General features: G+C 53.2%; 1 long non-coding RNA gene across 1 annotated transcript; it reads left to right on the top strand.

The window, feature by feature from the left end:
- The first annotated feature begins 2,766 nt into the window (after positions 1-2,766).
- Positions 2,767-16,714, top strand: LOC104859394. Its single transcript, XR_779363.1, has 4 exons — positions 2,767-3,023; positions 4,035-4,166; positions 10,075-10,120; positions 16,480-16,714. It is a non-coding gene; the product is annotated as an uncharacterized LOC104859394 (long non-coding RNA).
- Positions 16,715-17,471: the final 757 nt, after the last annotated feature.

Below are 17,471 nucleotides of genomic sequence, written 5' to 3'. Positions count from 1 at the left end.
AAGTGGAAACTGAGGCTTGGGAGCATGGGATTTTGGGTAACTTACCTAAACTTACCAAGTCTTAGATTTTTCACTTAGGGTAATAACCGATGAGCAGTGTCAGGCAGGCCAGCTGGCAGGCGTGGCTGTTTAGAATGCAGATTCCCCATCCTCCCCGCATCCGAAGCCTCAGTCCATGCCCACCCCAATTCTGCTGTCCAGGCCTGGCCTCCTGGGGACGGTGGTGGGGGTGGCGTCCACACCTCACCCCCAGCTCAGTTCTGAGCCTAAGACTCCGGCATAGCATACTTGAGCTTTAGACATTGGGGACCTTGCAGTCCCTCACCAGAGCAGTGATGCCACCAGCCCCAGAGACAGTGAAGTTCAATAACATCTGGTCCAATGGGAATGATTCTGGGGTGACGTCCTGGCAACCAGAGCAGAATAATGTGGTTTCAGGGGCAAGTGGTCCTTTGATTAAGGACGATCCGTGTTATGCACAGTTGGGACTTCACACCACGGTCCCGAGGTCTCTTGCTGGGAGAGGTGTCACCCTCTGTCCTCCCGGACGGGATTGGCAGCGGTACTTCCGGGTGTGAATTCCTGCTTTTATCAGACACGGAGCTCGGGAGCGGGGCTGGGCTGTGCAGTTCTGGAGGCTGTGCAGAAGCCTGAGGGTGTCGCCAGCGCTCAGAGGCCTTCCCTCCTCTGACACGTGCCAGGGTTCAGGAGTCCGGTACCCCGGCCAGGTGGGTGAAGCCACACGGATCTATGAGTACTGAGAACAGATGGTGCGCTGGGTCTGGCCACTGACATTTCCACGTTTCTGGACCACAGATGGTGGCGGGAGAGGAACTGGAACTTGAATGTCTGCTGGTTGGGGACCTGATTGCTGGCTGAGGTCCTCCCCTCCTTGATGGCTCTGTGTAAGCTCTGGGCAACAGCACAGACCTTCAGCAGCAGGATCCCAGAGCAGTGAGATCAGTGAAGTTCTGGCACTTGCCCCTGGGGTCAGCCTCAAACACGACACGGCTCATGGTGACACTCAGGGGCCTCCCTGATGTCCTTCACAGCGGTGCCCAGTTAGCATCTGCAAGCCCTGCGAAGACACCGGCAGTGACTTCCACACCTCATATCTACTAGGACTCAGCTTCTGCCTGCTGGGAACCAAGACAGTCACACTGGCAAGCTGTGCGTGCACCTCGGTCAGTGTGCAGCAGTCACGGCCTTGAGAGCTCAGTGTGCGGCGCTTGTCCCCTGCTGCCCGCGTGGAAACTCGGCTGCGTGTGCCCGGCCCACACAGGCGCCTACCTGTCTGGGACCTGAGTCAGTGTCATGCTGACTCTCAGCCCAAACGCGGCACAGTGGTTCACAGGAACAATCCTCCTCTTCCGGATTTAGAATTCCAAGGGCTGACTTTTTAACTTCTGGAGGAGCTTCCTTAGTTCTTATTTCAGAAATTAAAAATATTAAAAATAGAATCTTTTGTTTCAAATGAGAAACGATAACTTCAGCATAGGGGGAATGACTGAAAAACACAGTGAATATTTACATTTTAAAAAGTGATTACAGTAAAAGACACATTGGCATGGATCCTCCTCCGAATCCTCCCCCAGCGGACCCACCGTCACCACACCTTGCTTGGCCTCAGACGTCCAGAACCCGGAGACATAAATAAGTCCAGCGGTCGGCGCCTCTGCCGGGCTGGCCCTGCGTATTCTCCAGGGCAGCTACAGACACAGGACGAGGTTTTGTACCCTCCAGGGCTGAGCTTGCAGCTGAGAGGTGCTCGCCCTGTCATTTTAGAGGATGAAGAAGTTGACATTTTGATTCAGAAGTGCTCAGGATGCTGTGCGTGCCGGAGGCTGGCTGTAACTGGACTCTGACTCCCGCTCTGCCCAAAGCCGGTGGGCGGGGCTCACCGCAGGGCTGTGTTAAGGTGAGGGTGAAATGTCACCAGGGGACCGAGCACTGCCCCACAACCCAGAGCCCTCACTCCCCATGCTCCCCAGCTGCCTCCCTGTTTAGGAAGCGGGGATCTCAGCCCCTGTCCAGAATCATCATCCAGCGTTGCCCAGGGCTCTAACTTCAGAGCAGCCGCCCCTTTGCTCCGGAGTGGAGTGTGAGTCAAGCTCCGAAAGGCATCCTGACTTCCTCTCCCCAACGTTATATTTTTAGACTGTTTGGTTAGACTCAAACTCGTCCCCTGCTCCCTCTGTCTAAGGCCCAGGAGAAAGAAAAACAAGCACCCTTCACTTTTACTGAAAATACTGCCAGGAAGGCCATGGAGAGCACTTGGGAACCCGGGAAGACTTCCTTCCGGCTTGGCTCGGGGCGGTCCCGGGGAGGTCCCGCCCACCGGTCCCGCCCACCCTGACCACGCAGGAACTGGTTTGCTGACTCTCTGCTTGGCATGTTTTTGAAAGTGAGGCCATGTGTGTTTATTTAGGAATTGCTATGGAATAACTGCATTCGCTTCGGAGATTGGCGCTTAGTGCGTCGCGATCATTTTTACTCCCTCTCCGTCCTCCCCTCTCCTCCCTTCCCCTCCTCTCTCCCCACGGCCAAGGCACCTTCCTCCGTTTCCTGGTACCACTCCCGTTTTTGCTCTTAGACCACCCTGCATCCCCTCTTACTCCCATAAGAATGGCTGTCAGGACGATGCACTGTGGGGTCCACCTGGTGAGCGACTGGATTAGGGCAGACTGGGTGCATCTGCGCGAGGGACCGCTAGAGACGAAGCCCCACCCCGGAAGTGGGCGGCACCAACCAGCAGGCCCCGCCTGGTGGAATACAAGGGCAAGAAGACAGAAGTCTTGAGTCTGCCGAGGAGCTCAGGCCTTCACCGTCACGCTGGGCTTCCATCTCCAGGGCAGACTCTGCAGCCGTCCAACGCTGGCCCTTTGGCTTTCAACAGACTCGCATGGGACTGCCGTGAGCTCTGGGCCTCTGGCTTTCAGCTGGGTCCTCTGCTCTCCAGCACACAGACAACCATTTTGCCTTCTCCACACCTGACTCTGCAGGCGCCATGGTAACCTTAGCTGGTACGTCTGTTGTGCGTCATGCTCATCATGTGCACCCTACCCTATCAGCATATCATCAGGTCACAACACATCACATCTGTTCCTCTAGTGAAACCTCACTTCTCCAGCTGGCTGGGCTGCTGGGTAAAAGTCATCCTTCCACATTGTTAGTGGGAACATTAATGAGTTCTGAGCTCCCTCAAAAAGCTAGAAACTCCATTGTGGTCATTTTCCTGAAAGAGTGACAATCACTGTGTTGCAGAGGGAATTGGCAAGGGACATGCACATAGAGATGAGCTGAATGGAAGTAAAATAATAAAAGTTTATTTGCCAGCAAAGGGTCTATCGCATTCAAAAAGGCAGTGTCAGTGATCAACCTTGTACTGGGTTGCAGCTTCTTTTATAGCTTTTACAGCTATGACCTCATTCAGGTGGTTACATTTCATTTCCTCAGTTCACATTACCTGTTTACAAATTACAGTAACTGGACAGTTCACTTTAACCCGGACATAACAGTTCCTTTAGTTGGGAGTTTACCTTAAGATTCGTCTAGCTACCTATTCTGGTGCACAGGAAGGGGGTGTTCAAGATGTCCCACTTCATGGTCAATGCCTCCAGTGTCTGTTAATTTTGAACTAAACAAAGCAGATTGCTGTTAGAGAAAGCAGAAGTCATTTCACATTTTCCTTACATTTTGTAGGCTTTTAGATTTTCTACAAAGATTTATCAACTGTATTATGGCGATGTGAGCACACCCATGTTTCTAGCAGCACAGCTCACAATAGCCAAGTTATGAAAGTAACTCTGTGCCCGTCAGTGGATGAATGGATACAGAAAATTTGTTACTATGCAAAATAGAGTACTACTCTGCCATAAAGAAGGATAGATTTGAGTCATTTATGGGAAAATGCATGGATCTTGAAAGTTTAATGCTAAGTGTAATAAATCAACACAAAAGGTTAGATATTGCATGGTTTTGCTTCTATGAGAAACCCGAAACATAAACTGACAGCTTATTTTTGCAACCTCCAGGCCTGTGTTGCCACTGGACTGTCTCCCTCTGGCCTGGAAGATGTCTGCACTGTCCCTGTCCCATCTGCTAGAAGCTGGCTGAAGGCCTCTCCCGTTCTGCTGATAGAGAGCTAAGGAGACAGAAGCTTTAAAGTGAGTGGACTTTGGGAGCGAGATGGGAGACTGGGGAAAGCCTGGAGGTTCTCAGACACCCAGAGAGAACTGGGGTGCTGGTGGGGGAGGGTGAACTGCAGCAGGGAGAGGCGTGGATCTAGGAATGTGGATTCTGGGACTGACCTACCTGGGTTCAAATCCCACCTCTACGATTTCCCAGTTATGTGAGAATTTTAAGTTGCCCAGCCTGTTTCTCAGTCTCTGTCAAACAGGACTTATAATTATGTCATCATTTAAATCTAAAATGTCTCCCAAAGTCTCATGCATTCTGAGGTTGGCCTTTGGAAGGTGATTAGATCATGGGGCGCTGTACCCATCACTGGAAGAATTCACTCTAGAATTCATGGCTTAATGTGCCAGTAGGAGGCAGGACTCTGCTGGGGGTGGGTTCTTAGGCGTGCAACTCGCAAAGGCTATTCTTGTCCCCAGCTCCTCTCTCCTCTCTCTGTTTCCTGGCCTCTGTCGGGTGAGCAGCTCTCCCCACCAGGCCCACTCACCTTGGGGCCAGCTGATTTTGGACTAGGTCCTCTGAAACCATGAGCCTAAACCTTTCTTAGTGTAAGTTGAGGGTGTTGACTTTCGTGTCCCAGAGGTGGGAAACCTGACCCAATGCAGAGACTCAGTACCAGAAATAGGATTGCTGTTGGGACTGTACCTGACGTTGAGGGGAAGAAGCCTCTGAAGCCAGTTTGCAAGATGAATGTGGACGGCTCTGGAGATACTGGCTAGAGAAACCCTGGATTGCAATAATCAGAGCTGGTTAGATGATTGTGGTCAGTGCTGAGGAGACCCGGATGCTTCTAGAAATACAAAGAGTAAAGGCTCAGGAAGTTTCAGTTGGGCTCTGCTCCTGGTGAGCTTCCTGGCAGCCCCTGCCTCCCCTCCTCTGGTTCAGCTCTTGCTCTTGTTTGGATGCTGCAGGTCTGTGAGCTCTGGAGATATGCTTCCCCCTCCTCCTGCCTTTCTGCCACCCTCTGCACCAGGGTGGCTGTCCCATTTCTCTTCGAGAAGGCCCTCAATCTCCTGGGTAAACCCACCCGGCATTCTGAGGTCTCCTGCTTCTTTCCCTTTTTCCTCCTGTCGCTCATGCTCCTTGTCTGTGACGCTGCTGTCACCAGAGATGCCGTCCTGTGTGCCTTGCAGTCTCTTGCCAGGAGAGTGTGGGGCTCAGCTGAGGTGGCCTGGGGAAAGCCACCTGGCGCCTGATGCTCTGTCCCCACTCTGAGGAAGACTTCCACGGCTGAGCACACAGGAGGGAGCTGGAGCTCGTCAGGGCACAGGGTGCAGAGGGCTGGGTCTCGGTCCCCTTCTTGTCCGGGATGTCACTGGGGTACGTGTGTTCCTGGGTTCTGTCTGGCCCTGACACCCCCTCCTCACGGACCCCGCCATGCCCCAGGGTCCCCCCAGCTCAGCTCAGTGCTTCCTTCCTTTATGCTCTCCCATCATGCTGCGGCTCCCTCCACGGTCCCCCTGGACCCTTCTCTACATCGGCTCCTCCCCTGGCAGGGCAAGTACAGTGCGCTGCAGGGCCTCTTCCTGCCAGGTGTCCAGTCGCGCTCCGTGATGCCCTGTCCCTCCCTCCTCTCTCTTGGGACCCAGCCTTGTAGCACGTCTTTCTTCAGACCACTCTGCCGGCCCTCCCTCCGCCTACACCTGTGGAAGGGAGGGGTCCCCTGACTCCTGGTTCCTCGTCCATGGCCTGGTTAGGAGTGAATCCTCTTGGGTGGGAGCCTCCCTTGGGTGACACATCACCTGCGGCACTTCTGTATCTGCCACCCAGGAACTCCCTACCCCCCACCAACTGCCCTGCAGAACCCTGTCCTGGCTGTGCCAGCTCCTGAGTGCCATTTTATCGGGCCTCGCTCCCACCCGAGCCTTCACTGGCTCCCACTGCACCCTGGAGAAGCCCTCACTTGTCCTGAGCCCTTCAGGCACCCTGGCCACCAGAGGCCCTCGATCAGAGACCTCCCGAGTCAGCTCCTCCAGCTGTCCTGTCGTGGGACCATGCTGTGGGCCTTCCTTTGTCCTCTCCCATGCAGGGTGGCTCCAGTCTCCGTTCCCGGAAGGCCACCCCCATGCCACGACAGGGACCCTGCCCGCTGTCCTTGTCACTGCCCTTCTCTGGGGACCTCCCTGCCCTGCCACACTTCCTTTCTGTACAGCTCGCAGCTTCTGGGCTGCCTTCCTCATGCTGTGTCTGGCGAGAGCAGTAGCCGAACTGGATGCCGTGCCTCCCTTCTCAGTAGTGAGCTCCGCGTCTTCTGCTACAACGACATTTTAAAATTCAGACGCCTGCTGCATTTTGGGCTCCCGCCTTGCAGGAGAGATGCGCTGTCTGTGAGTGGCGGCCTTGCAGTCTCTGGTAGGCAAAGCGACCATCACTATTTCAGCTTCACCCATTTGCCTGGCCCAGAGATGGGCCCTGCAGGTACTGCTGCACCGCGTGCCTGGCGCTCACCGACTCTGACCCTATGCCAGCCAGCACCCTGCTCCTGTGGCCCCTCTGGGAACCAGGTCCCAGCCCATGCACAATGCTGCTTTCCGTTAGCTTCCTGCGAGGGCCGTCTGCCTACTGATTATATTTGACTGGTGCACCCAGGATCAGGGTGTGGCTCTGTGGCCCTGGGCTTTTCTGTTCTGAGCACAGGGGACGGGAAGTTTCTTCATGGTCTGGGAGGCCTGGTTTGGCCCGGTGTGGCCTGGGGGCTGCAGAGACCGAGGACGAAGGGGGAGAAGAAGGATGACAAAAGAAGCCCGCAGTCCACAGTGTGACACCAAGGACAGGGCACGGAAGTGGCCTCCAGCTTAGAGGTGGCCACTGTGCCGGTCAGTCAGTGAAGAGGCCACAGCCCGGCCTCAAGAAGCCTGTGCACAGCGCCATAGTGGGTCAGAGGACCCATGATGCCTTTGGGTGCAATGACAGCGGGGCAGTGTTGTTTTCCTGTCTCCAGACAGTGCCTGATGGTTCTGTGAGCTGTGCCCCACGCTGGATGCAAACAGACCACTGGGACTGGTGTCGGTGACTCCATCCTTGTGGCTCCCACCCCACCTTCCCGGCTAGGGAAGAGTGGCAGGTGCCACACAGCGGAGGGGCCCAGCGATGCCACCAGACACCTCACAAAACACGATGTGCCCAAGATGGGGATGGCTTGGAGGCTCAGAGCCGGTCTCCAGGCTGAGTGGCCCAGGGCCCTTCCCGGTCCCTGCCCTTGACTGGCCAGAGAAAATTAATGTTTTATCTTATAAATGTGCTGATCTGCAGCCTGAAGGAAAAAAGAAAAGAATTGCATTTTGGTTGCATCGAAATCACACAAACAGATCCTGACTTCCAAACTCTTTAGGTTGCTGTTTTGAAACATACATTGACCTTAAAATCCTGCAACAGGGAACGCTGTTCTGTTCCCCTCAAGTACCGTATGGAGAAGTACAGACAGGAACTTTAGGTCCATGAGAGGCCCAGATTAATGCCGCAGGACCTCGCTGAGCCATTTCCACCCTGGTGGTTGGTCCCCGTGTGCAGGACTGCAGACCTAGGACTCTACAGGGGTCTGTCACGTTAGAGCAGTAATACGGGAGCGCAGGAACTGTGCAGGAAGCCCAGCACAAACGGACGTTTTCGCACTTCTCTTCTGGCCTATACATGAAAAATCACGGTTTCTGCCGCTTTGGTCCTGGCCCCCAGCCCCGCCTGACACCTGGGGTGCGGGAAGGGCTGCGGCTCTGGACTCAGTGCCGTCATCTGTGTGGTGTGGGCTTCCCTGGCCTTGCCTGCTCTGCTCTCCCTGGACAAGGCGCTTCCCTCGCAGGGCTTGTCCTTCCTTTGGTCTCTGCTGGACTCCGCCGTCTCTCCCCTGGCCGGAAATGGGTGTTTGAATGCATTCGCGTTTCTACCCTGCTCATCTGCGCGGGTGCAGAGCCTTGTGGGGCGCACAGCTGCAGATGGCACGGCCCTGAGACAAGATGACGGGGAGTGTCGGGCCACCTCGGGCACTCTGGGGCTGCTCAGGACCCTTCGCCTGGGGGCCTGCGGGTCCCCTGAGCTCTGGAAGACCACCCAGAGAACAAGCCGTGGGGGCCTTCGCACGCACCCCATGAAGTACGATGCAAAGATATGGTGGTGATTGTCTAACATTTAAAAAATTTAGGACACTGCCACGAATCCCCTCAGAATGCTCCCCTACACTGTGAGCGCACTCATCCCACCGCCCCTGCCACTTCCTGTGCAGCTCTGGAGCCCTCTCTCCTCAGTGTCTTTGGTTGCGCTGCCCTGGCTGTCTCGATGCCCTGCGTCCATTCAACACGTTTCCCTTCCGTGGTCGTTTCGACTTCGGGAAGAGCTGGAAGTCACGCAGTGCCCGATCCGGTGGACATACTGTCTTGTTTCACGAGCTGCTTTCTGCTGGGTGGCGCTCGGCGGCAGCAGCAGCCACTGCATTTTTTATCACACCTGGGGAAGACCCTCAGGAAAGAGGACTCCAGAGCTGCTGCAGAAAATGGCAAGGACAATGGGATGAGTGCGTTTGAAGTGCGGGGGGGTTTTGAGGGGATTCGTGGGATGTGTATATTTCACTGCAGTAAGGATCTTCTGATTTACCTGCTCACTGTGTTTTGGTCACTGTGGGCACCAGCAATGTCACAGCTCCCAACCCCTGTATTGTCTGACCTACCGCTGGCCAGGATGAGGGGCAAAGAGCAACGGGCACTGTGGTGAGCAGCGCTGGGTCAGTGCCTGCCCTGTGCCTGCTTTGCACGGTGGCTCTGGTCTTCACTCACATCTCTGAACCACAAGTTCCTGTCCTCAGTGCCACCCCTACCCCACAGGCCCCCTGGTACCTTCGTCCTGGTTCCCCTCCGCTGGGGTCAGTCCTCCAGAGTCTCAGGCTTTGAGGTAACAAGAGCCTCTGCCCAGGGCGGAAATCGTACCCCAACCCCCACTCCCAGTGCCTTGGACAGAGATTCACATTGGTCCCAGGGTGGCTCAGTCAGCACAGGACAGAGGGGGACCCCAGTAGCAGTCCAGGGATAGGCCTGGTACATGCGGTGACCTGGCACAGCTGCCTGAAGAGGTCAGGGGCCAACTATGAAACCGGTTTGCAGTCAGACACTTCCTGAAACTGCCCCTAAACTCATAGGCTGTGTTTAGCTGTAACCAGTGATCTCTTTCTTTTCAGTACTGGGGGATGAACCCAGGCCCTTTGCACTGACCTGTATCCCAACCATTTATTATTTTTATTTTTTAGACAGGGTACACTAAATTGTTGTTACCCAGGCTGGGCTCAAACTTGTGATCCTTCTGCCTCGGCCTCCCGAGTGCTAGGGTTACAGGTGTGCACCACCATGTCTGGCTGTGATATCACTTTAATATCGCTTTGTGGAAGGTGTTGTTTGTAGTGAGGGTTGTAGGGCTTTGAGGAAAAACAGCTGAAAAATTAAACAAAAATAACTCCTTGCGGTCTTGTGCGGTGAGAGCAGCTTGACGTTATGCTGAGCACTTGATTCGTGGAGGAAACCTTGGCTGGGAGAGAAGTCTGTGCCTCAGCCACGATGCAGCATTTGGGAGGGAGAGAAGCAACCGACAAGGGACAGGTGGCTGGACTGTCAGCACCGGCGTTCTCATCACTGGTCCACTTCCCAGGGCTGCACGGAGGCGTCACCCTCTCCCAGGTTCCTTTGCGTCGACTTGTGGTGTTTTAACCTGGGATGGGTCACTGACTGTGGACCTAGCCTCTCATGCCGTCCTGCCCTAGGAGGGAAAGGAGCGGGCCTTGCTCCCAGCCTCTCCCTCAGCCCGGGACCTGGCCGCTGGGAGCTGGGCTGGCTGTGCTGGTCTGTCTGTGGACCCAATGTGAGTCCCTGACCAGGTCTTGCCTCTCTCTGTTGGTTTCAGGACCCAGAGATTTGAAAGAAGCCACAGCCCTTTTGACAATCTCCAGGTAAGGGCTGTTTGACTTGTAAACCTGTTTCCTTAAGGCCGGGGAGAGAAGCCAGCCTCATTTTGGAGGCTAGTTTAAGGCCTGTCTCTGATCGTCTTTCCTCCTCTCTGGGCCCAGTGAGGAGATCTCTGCAGCGAGTCTGGGGATTCTCCAGGATTCTGAGCCCATCGGCTTCCACATAGCACCGAGCGTCGCCCTGGGAGGATGGGAGCACCTCCGGGCTGGCCCCAATAAATACCCTCCTGTTTGCTGTGCAGCCATTGGAGTGCATGGTGAGGTGGGAGGAGCAGAGTGCTCTGGCCCCTTAGAGCCAGTCCTGCAAGCAAGGGTGGCACAGGCGGGAAAGCACCCTGTGCCTGTCCTGCTCCCGGGGGCTGGGCAGCTGGGCTCTCAGGCTGTTTCCTCCTCTGACCATTCACGCTGTCTGTGGATTGCTCACCATCCTTTCTCTACTACTTAATTCTCTGGCCATCTAATGCATGAGCAGAGGCACCGTGACCTCAAACGCCTGGAGCTGCAGGAGGCACGGGAGTCTGGAGTCACGTCCTGGAGATGCATGTGAGAGGCCCTTTCCCTGGTCTCAGCCCTTTTGGAGCCAGGGACCGAGTCTGCAAAAGACAATTTTCCCATGGATTTGGGCGGGGATGGTTTTGGGGATAATTTGTGCGCATTACGTTCATCGTGCACTTTATTTCTATTAATAGCACATTGTAATAGATAATGAAATAGTGATATAACTCACTACAGTGTTGAGTCCGTGGGAGCCCTGAGCTTGTTTTCTTGCAGCTAACAGGTCCCGCCTGGGGGTGGTGGGAAACAGTGACATCTGGAATATGTTGCTTACGTCTAGTCTACTCCATAATCTGTTCTGGTTGCTGTCACTGTCTAAAACTCTGCTTCACAAAGGGAGGATTTTTTTGGTACTGGGAGTTGAACTCAGGGCCCCATGCTGACAAAACAGGTGCTGTGCTGCTGAGCCACATCCCAGCCCACAGAGAGCATGTTGAAGATGGAAATTTTCAGCACTTCTCAGTGAGACTGTGGTGGCCCCAGGATATTCTGTCTTGACTTAAATCCAGAATGTATGGAGATTTGAAGCTGTCTCACGCATACTTTTAAGGGTATCACCATTTGAGATCTGAAGGTTTTGATCTTCTTTCGGCATAGGCAAAGCTGACTCATCCACTTATTCACAGTTGGGTTACAGAGCTATTCCTTCCCAGTTCAGGGGGTCTTCTGTGGTAGGAAGTTGTGTTTAAACTCATTTGAAGGCTGAGATAACCGATCATGCCCCAGCTGAGAGAAAGAAAGCCCTGACTCAGTCACTTTCAAAACCTCAGCTAATGTTTGAAACATTAAAAACCCCAGCGTTCACTCATTGCCACCATAGTTTCAGTTTGGCTTTGAATGCAGCCGCTTTATTTCCTGCTCTGAACATAGTTGTCATTCTTCCTGAGGTGACAGGCTGAGATCACTGAGCAGGTTGAGTATATCACACAAGTCAGCAAGTTTTGTGACCCATTCTGTGTTGCTGAAATGTGCTGCCAGTGGTGACTGCTTTTCTAAAAGAAATCTAGGGAGCGGCTCTTACTCCTCAAAAATTGGCCAATGCTCTACCTTTAAAAAGCCATCTTGCTCTTGTGTCTAAGAGAAAACATGTGTACTTCGTGTCCACCTTTCTGCAGAGTTCCATGAACAGACATGAGTTAAGGGCATGTACTTTAATGTGGTTGGTAATTTTAATCAGATCCTGCAAAACGTTGTTAAGTTAGATGACACTTTTTTTGACCAGGCTTTGTTTCTCTGTGTATGACAGTTCACAGAGTCCCATTCAGAAGTGTCTCTTTGACCCAAATAGTAGAACCAGACAGCTGTCCAGTAATGGCAGTCGCTCCAGCTGTGCCTGTGCTGACACAAAATGACCAAGTTGGCTTTCCTGATGTGTAATCATTTAAAGACTTGATTAGGTCTGCAGCTGTGTGTTGGCTGGCAACAAGTGAGTGCCTAAGGTATCCTGCTGAGAAATGTCTCGCAGAAGCCAGCACTGCTCCCTTGCCACCAGCATTCGTATTCGTCAGCCTGGTGACTCGCCGTTCCTATCAGTTGTGCCTCAGCTCCCTGCTGCTTCATTAGTCCATCTCATTATGGCACCAGATGAAAGAGGGACATGTGCCACCTTGGGGTGGGGCTGTGGCAGCTCAGTACCTGCAGGGCTGCACAGTGCCTGAAGCGGCACCTGCCCCCTGGTCCATGTTCTACACATAAAGCCCGTCACAACGTGGCTACTCCAGGGAGCGGGGAGCAGGCAGGTCAGAGGCAGCCCTGAGAGCCTGAACTTTCTCCTGTGCGCCTGAGCACACAGAAACGAGCACTGCAAAATGATCCCATTACCTGGGCTGACAGCGGCGAGGGATCCCTTTCCTTGGAGGGGTGCAGTGAGGGCTGGGAGGGAGGACTCTCAAAGCGTTGGATTTCCTCCTCCACTGGGAAGACACTGAAAGAGGAAAACAGGCCTTTCCTCAGACATGTCTGTGCCCAAAGCGGGAGGAGGAGGCCTGAGAGCAGAAGAGGAGAGTGCGAGTCCTCACCGGCCCAGGGATGCTGGCAGCGGGAGGGGAGTGACCCTGAGAGGGGCCGACTTTGTCACCTTTGCCAGGAGGCCGTCCCGGATCTGCTATGCCCTGATCTCACATGTCCTGAGTTCTTTGTCCACAGTGGCAGATTGCAAAACGGGCCCCAGCTGTCCACCTGCCATCTCTGGGGACTTTTCCAGTCGGCTCTGTGTTCCTCTCTGGGCTGTGACCTATCAGCCGATGGGATGGCAGTGATCGTGGTGCAAGCAGAGGCCAGATGTTCGCGTGGCAAGTGTTCACGTGGCGGGGCTGCCCTCGCCCTGGCTGTGCTGAGCTGGCCTTGCAGAGGAGAAACCCAGGTCAGAGGGGCCGTGGGACACGGGACCCATGGTGAGCTCAGCCCCAGCCAGCTGGGCTCATCAGAACCTCATGGAACCTGGGCTAGGTGTGTTTCCTTAGTTCTTGGGCTTACTTGTTATGCAGCACAGAGATGACGTGTAGCTGACACACTGGCTTAGCCTTCTCAGCTAGGAGCTCACTAAAGGCAGTGCAGTGTGGGTGCTGGGATGGACAGGGCCCTCAGGTAAGGCTCCATGGCACGGTGGGCACCCAGTTGGCTGGCTGTCCCTGGGTGTCTGGTTCTCGGCCTGTTGCACGGCCCGAAGCATCATCTGCAAACATGTCCATCCCATCAGCCCTGCGATGCGTGTCACATGTGAGGGTAAAGTGGGTTGGGACCCCGACTCACCTGCCTGCAGCCTAGAAGAACGAGGTCCAAGGTGAGGCTCTTCGACTTTACTTCGTGAATTCCAAGCATTGGGTGTCGCGTCTCAGTCTGATTAGAGGTTAAGTTTTTCATGAAGCCAAGAGAAGAGAGTGCAGGGAGGGCGTAAGGTCTGTGAAGTACAGGGCCCCCTTCCCATTACAGATGCACATGTATTTGTGTTCATTGTAACAGACTTATTGTAGTGTTTGCCAAGTTTGCTTTGTGATTTAAAAGGCCAGTGAAAGGTGGTTTTAATAAAGCTTTTCTAATGTAGTAGAACGTGCAGTAATAGCATCCTGTTTGAAATCTCTGGGAAGAGTTTCTTTTGGAAATATTTTCTTTCAAGAACTATATGCAGCTATTTCAGGAGGAAGGGAAGGAGCAGAGGAGAGGCCAGTGCTCCTCCGGGGGCCGTGCTCGTCGCCGTGATGATGGGTGTCATTTCCGGGACCTGCACGGATGAACCATCCTAGAAGCCAGCAGCAAAAGCCGCCTTGGACTGGAGACCCGGGGTGGAGGGCTCCCACTTCCTCATGGGACGCTGCAAAATCTATATGCACGTGCGACACAGGACTGGTGCACAAGGAGACAGGACGTGGCTGGTCCTCACACGAGTACCAGTAATCCTTTAAGTCAGAGCAGTTACATAACCGCAGAGAAACTCAATGCCGATCTCTCTGCTCTCACAAGTGCAGGCTCGGCCAGGGGTCCGCCGTGACCTCAGTCATATGTCGTAAGGCCACATGTCACCTGCGGGGCTCTTATTTGCATTGTGATTCTTGTTTTGGGTGCTGCGGCAGCTGGGTTTTATTTTGTGTTCATTTTATGGATTCTACTGAGTGGGTTCACGGTGGGCAGGACCCATGGAACAGGACCTGCTTTGTAGACCTTGGTGCTAGAACAACACTGTGTCTGCTGTTGGTTGCCTGCTGCTAGAAAGGAACAGGGTTTGAAGGAAACAGGGTGCACAACATGGAGGGAGAGGACCACAGTAAGGCTGTGTGTGGGTCACGGGAGAGAACATGGGCTAGGATGTCCGGAATCCATGGAGGGAACTGCAGCCACCAGCACGGGCTCAGCAGCTTGCAGAGTTTGGGCTGAGAGAGGCAGGTCTCCAGGGAGACTGAGGACTCCATCCAGGGATGGTGTCATCCGGGCTCTCCCAGACTCCACCCCTGCATGCCTGCCTGGCCAGCCCTTGTGCTCACAGCGGCCCCACACCACCCCACGTCCTGAGCAGGTTCCGGATGTTCACACCCGGTGTCCTGAGTGGCTCAGTGGAGATGAGGTGGTCTGGGCTTAGTGAGGTGAATCCCTGCTATGAGAGCCAGGCCCCTGCCGGTGCAGGATGCATGACTCTGCGGGATCCAGGCTGCAGACAGACCTAGGACGGTCGCACAGAGAGGTCACCCGGGCAAAGCCAGTTTCCTGCGGTGCCCCTGTGGCTGGGACTGAGACGCTCAGGCTGGACATGTGAGGTCTTCTCTGTGGTTCAGTTTGTGCCCACAGTTGGGATACCTCGAGTAAAGCCGGTGACTCTGTGAGGTGGCCGGGTCCCACGGGTGACTGACGGCCTTCTAGAGGACGGAGGCAGGGAGGTTGGGGAAGAACAGGAGCCCTGCCTGCGCTTCTGTCTGCCACCCTTGGAATTCTGACCCCGGACCACCACAGGAGCTCCCACGGAGGCTCAGCCTGCGGGGGCCGGGCCTGGACGCGGCTCTCCCTTTGCCCCGTGTCTCTGTGTGCTTAGGGATCCGGTGTCTCTTCAGTTCTCTTCTGCTGGAAAGCTTCAGTAGCTCGGGGTCCCCAGGCCGCACACATCCTGTGGTGATGACAGTCGTGGTCACTGCCAGGCGCTGGCCACAGGAGGACCCACCCGGCCTCAGGGAGCACATCCTCCAGTCACTGCCTCCCCTGTGACCCGGATGGGATGGTACGTGGAAACAGCACAGGCACCCAGGATGCTTGTCTGTCCTGTACCATGTGAGGGCGGACACCCTGGGGAGGCTGCTGGCTTGGAGTAGGAGGTGCTCAGAGGGCCCTGGGTCAGGGTCAGGCCATGGCCGGCGCCCTGGACACGGAGGGACCTCTGCTCCCCGGAGAGCCCAGGCTGCAAGGAAGCTGATGCTAGGATTCTGAGCCATGGGGCTTGGCATGGTTTCTTACATGGCCTCATTGCCCCAAAAGGTAAAGAACACAACAAAAAAGGATGCACACATGTCTTCAGGTCCAAACTGGTTCAAAACGTTTGTCTTTCAAGGCTGTTTTGACTTTGGGGAAGAGCCAGGAGTCACACAGTGCAAATCTAGTGACTAAGGTGGACGAGGACACAGCGTCATGTTTGTTTACGAGCTGCCTTTCTGTTGGACGGCACTCGGCAGCAGCAGTGCTACCTCGAGATGACACTCGAGATGTGAAACTTTTATCACATCTCATAAAGACACTCTGGAAAGAGGACTCCAGAGCTGCTGCAGAAAGGGCGAGAGCCGCGGGGTCAGTGTGTGTGAAGTGGGGAGGGTTCTGAGGCAGAGTCGCGGCAGTGTGTCTCAGTGTAAGGAGTTTTGAAATGTAAACACTCGCCATACATTTCGATTGCCCATGGAATACCTGCATTTCAAACAAGTATTCTGCTGCTTCTAACACAAATACTTTGCAGGCGGAAATCTGGGAGGGCTTTCGGGATGGTGCAATATTAGAGATTTAAGTTTTGGATCTTGGCGTCCTCAGGAATTTTTTTTTTGAAGTTTTCTTTTCCTTCAACCTAAGTACAGGTATTACTTTTTTAATTTTTTGTACGCTGTTTTATGGGCACCGTCTTAGCTCATGATATGGCTTTCCCACTGGTTTCTTCATGGGCGGTATTACATTAAAGCATCCTCCCACCTCGTGAATAATTTTACTCAATCGTGAACTATTGTCATTTTCATACAAACTTGGTCTGAAATTGCTAGTACCTTTAGAATTTTAATACTCCTCTTTCCAGCCTATGGTTTTCATTTTTGTACCATTTTTTTTTTCAGGTTTTGGGATCAGAATTGTGCTGGCTTTGTGAAGTAACCAGAAAGCTCCCTGCAATTTCCTTTGGGCTGGCACCGTCTATGCCACAGGCTCACAAGTTGCTCCGTGAATACTGACAGGAACTGAACCCCACAACTTCAGGTGTGGACCCCTTTTAGGGAGCAATATTTTCATTTTTCAGGGATTGTTCTGTTGATAGTATACTCAGTCTTCAATAGGTTTAGGAAAATTATCATTTCCTACCCCCAAAAATCCATTTCTGCAAGATTTTCCAATGGGTAATCATAGAGTTAACCACGTTTATTATGAGAGGATTTGCCATATTATTAATTTAATCTCCCATCTAGCTATGTCCTCAATGCTTATTTTGTGTATATGTAATCTCTCATTTTTCTTGAAGAGCTTGCCAGATGTTTGGCATTTTAATTAGCTCTTTTTTCCTCTCAAAGAATGAGCTCTTAGATGAGTATATCAAATCTGTTTCTATTCTATTTTTGCCATCAATTTTCTTTTTTTTTTAATTCCTTCCTTCCTCCTGATCTGTTTTCTTTATATTAACTTCCTGGAGTGAATGCTGCTTTCATTTGTTTTCATTTCTTCCTTCTAATAATAAAAGGTTTTACGGATACGAATCTGTCTTTGAACACAGCTTAATTTTATTTCCCTGCGGTCAGAGTCCTTGGCCTATACGCTTTCTGCCTTTTGAAATTCGGGGAGGTTTTATATGTGGTCTGAGGCAGAATTAATTTTTGTAAATGTTCCGTGGAGTGCTATGAAGAATACATGTTTTTCTACAGAGAACAAGATTAAAACAATATTATTTTAATTACCTTCTCAATGACATCATTCAGGTGCGCTGAAGATTTATTTTATTTTCTGATTCCACTAAAGACTAAGGGAGTTTTCCAGCAGCAAAAATATTTACTTTACCAAAAACACTACATTTAAGTTCAAGGTGCAGAAAGGTGAGTCTGAAAATTTCCTATGGACGCCG

Source organism: Fukomys damarensis, unplaced genomic scaffold (genome assembly GCF_012274545.1).
Source record: "Fukomys damarensis isolate Sample0158 unplaced genomic scaffold, DMR_v1.0_HiC HiC_scaffold_6, whole genome shotgun sequence".
Classification (NCBI taxonomy): Eukaryota; Metazoa; Chordata; class Mammalia; order Rodentia; family Bathyergidae; genus Fukomys; species Fukomys damarensis.
This window is presented reverse-complemented; position numbering and strand designations above follow the sequence as displayed.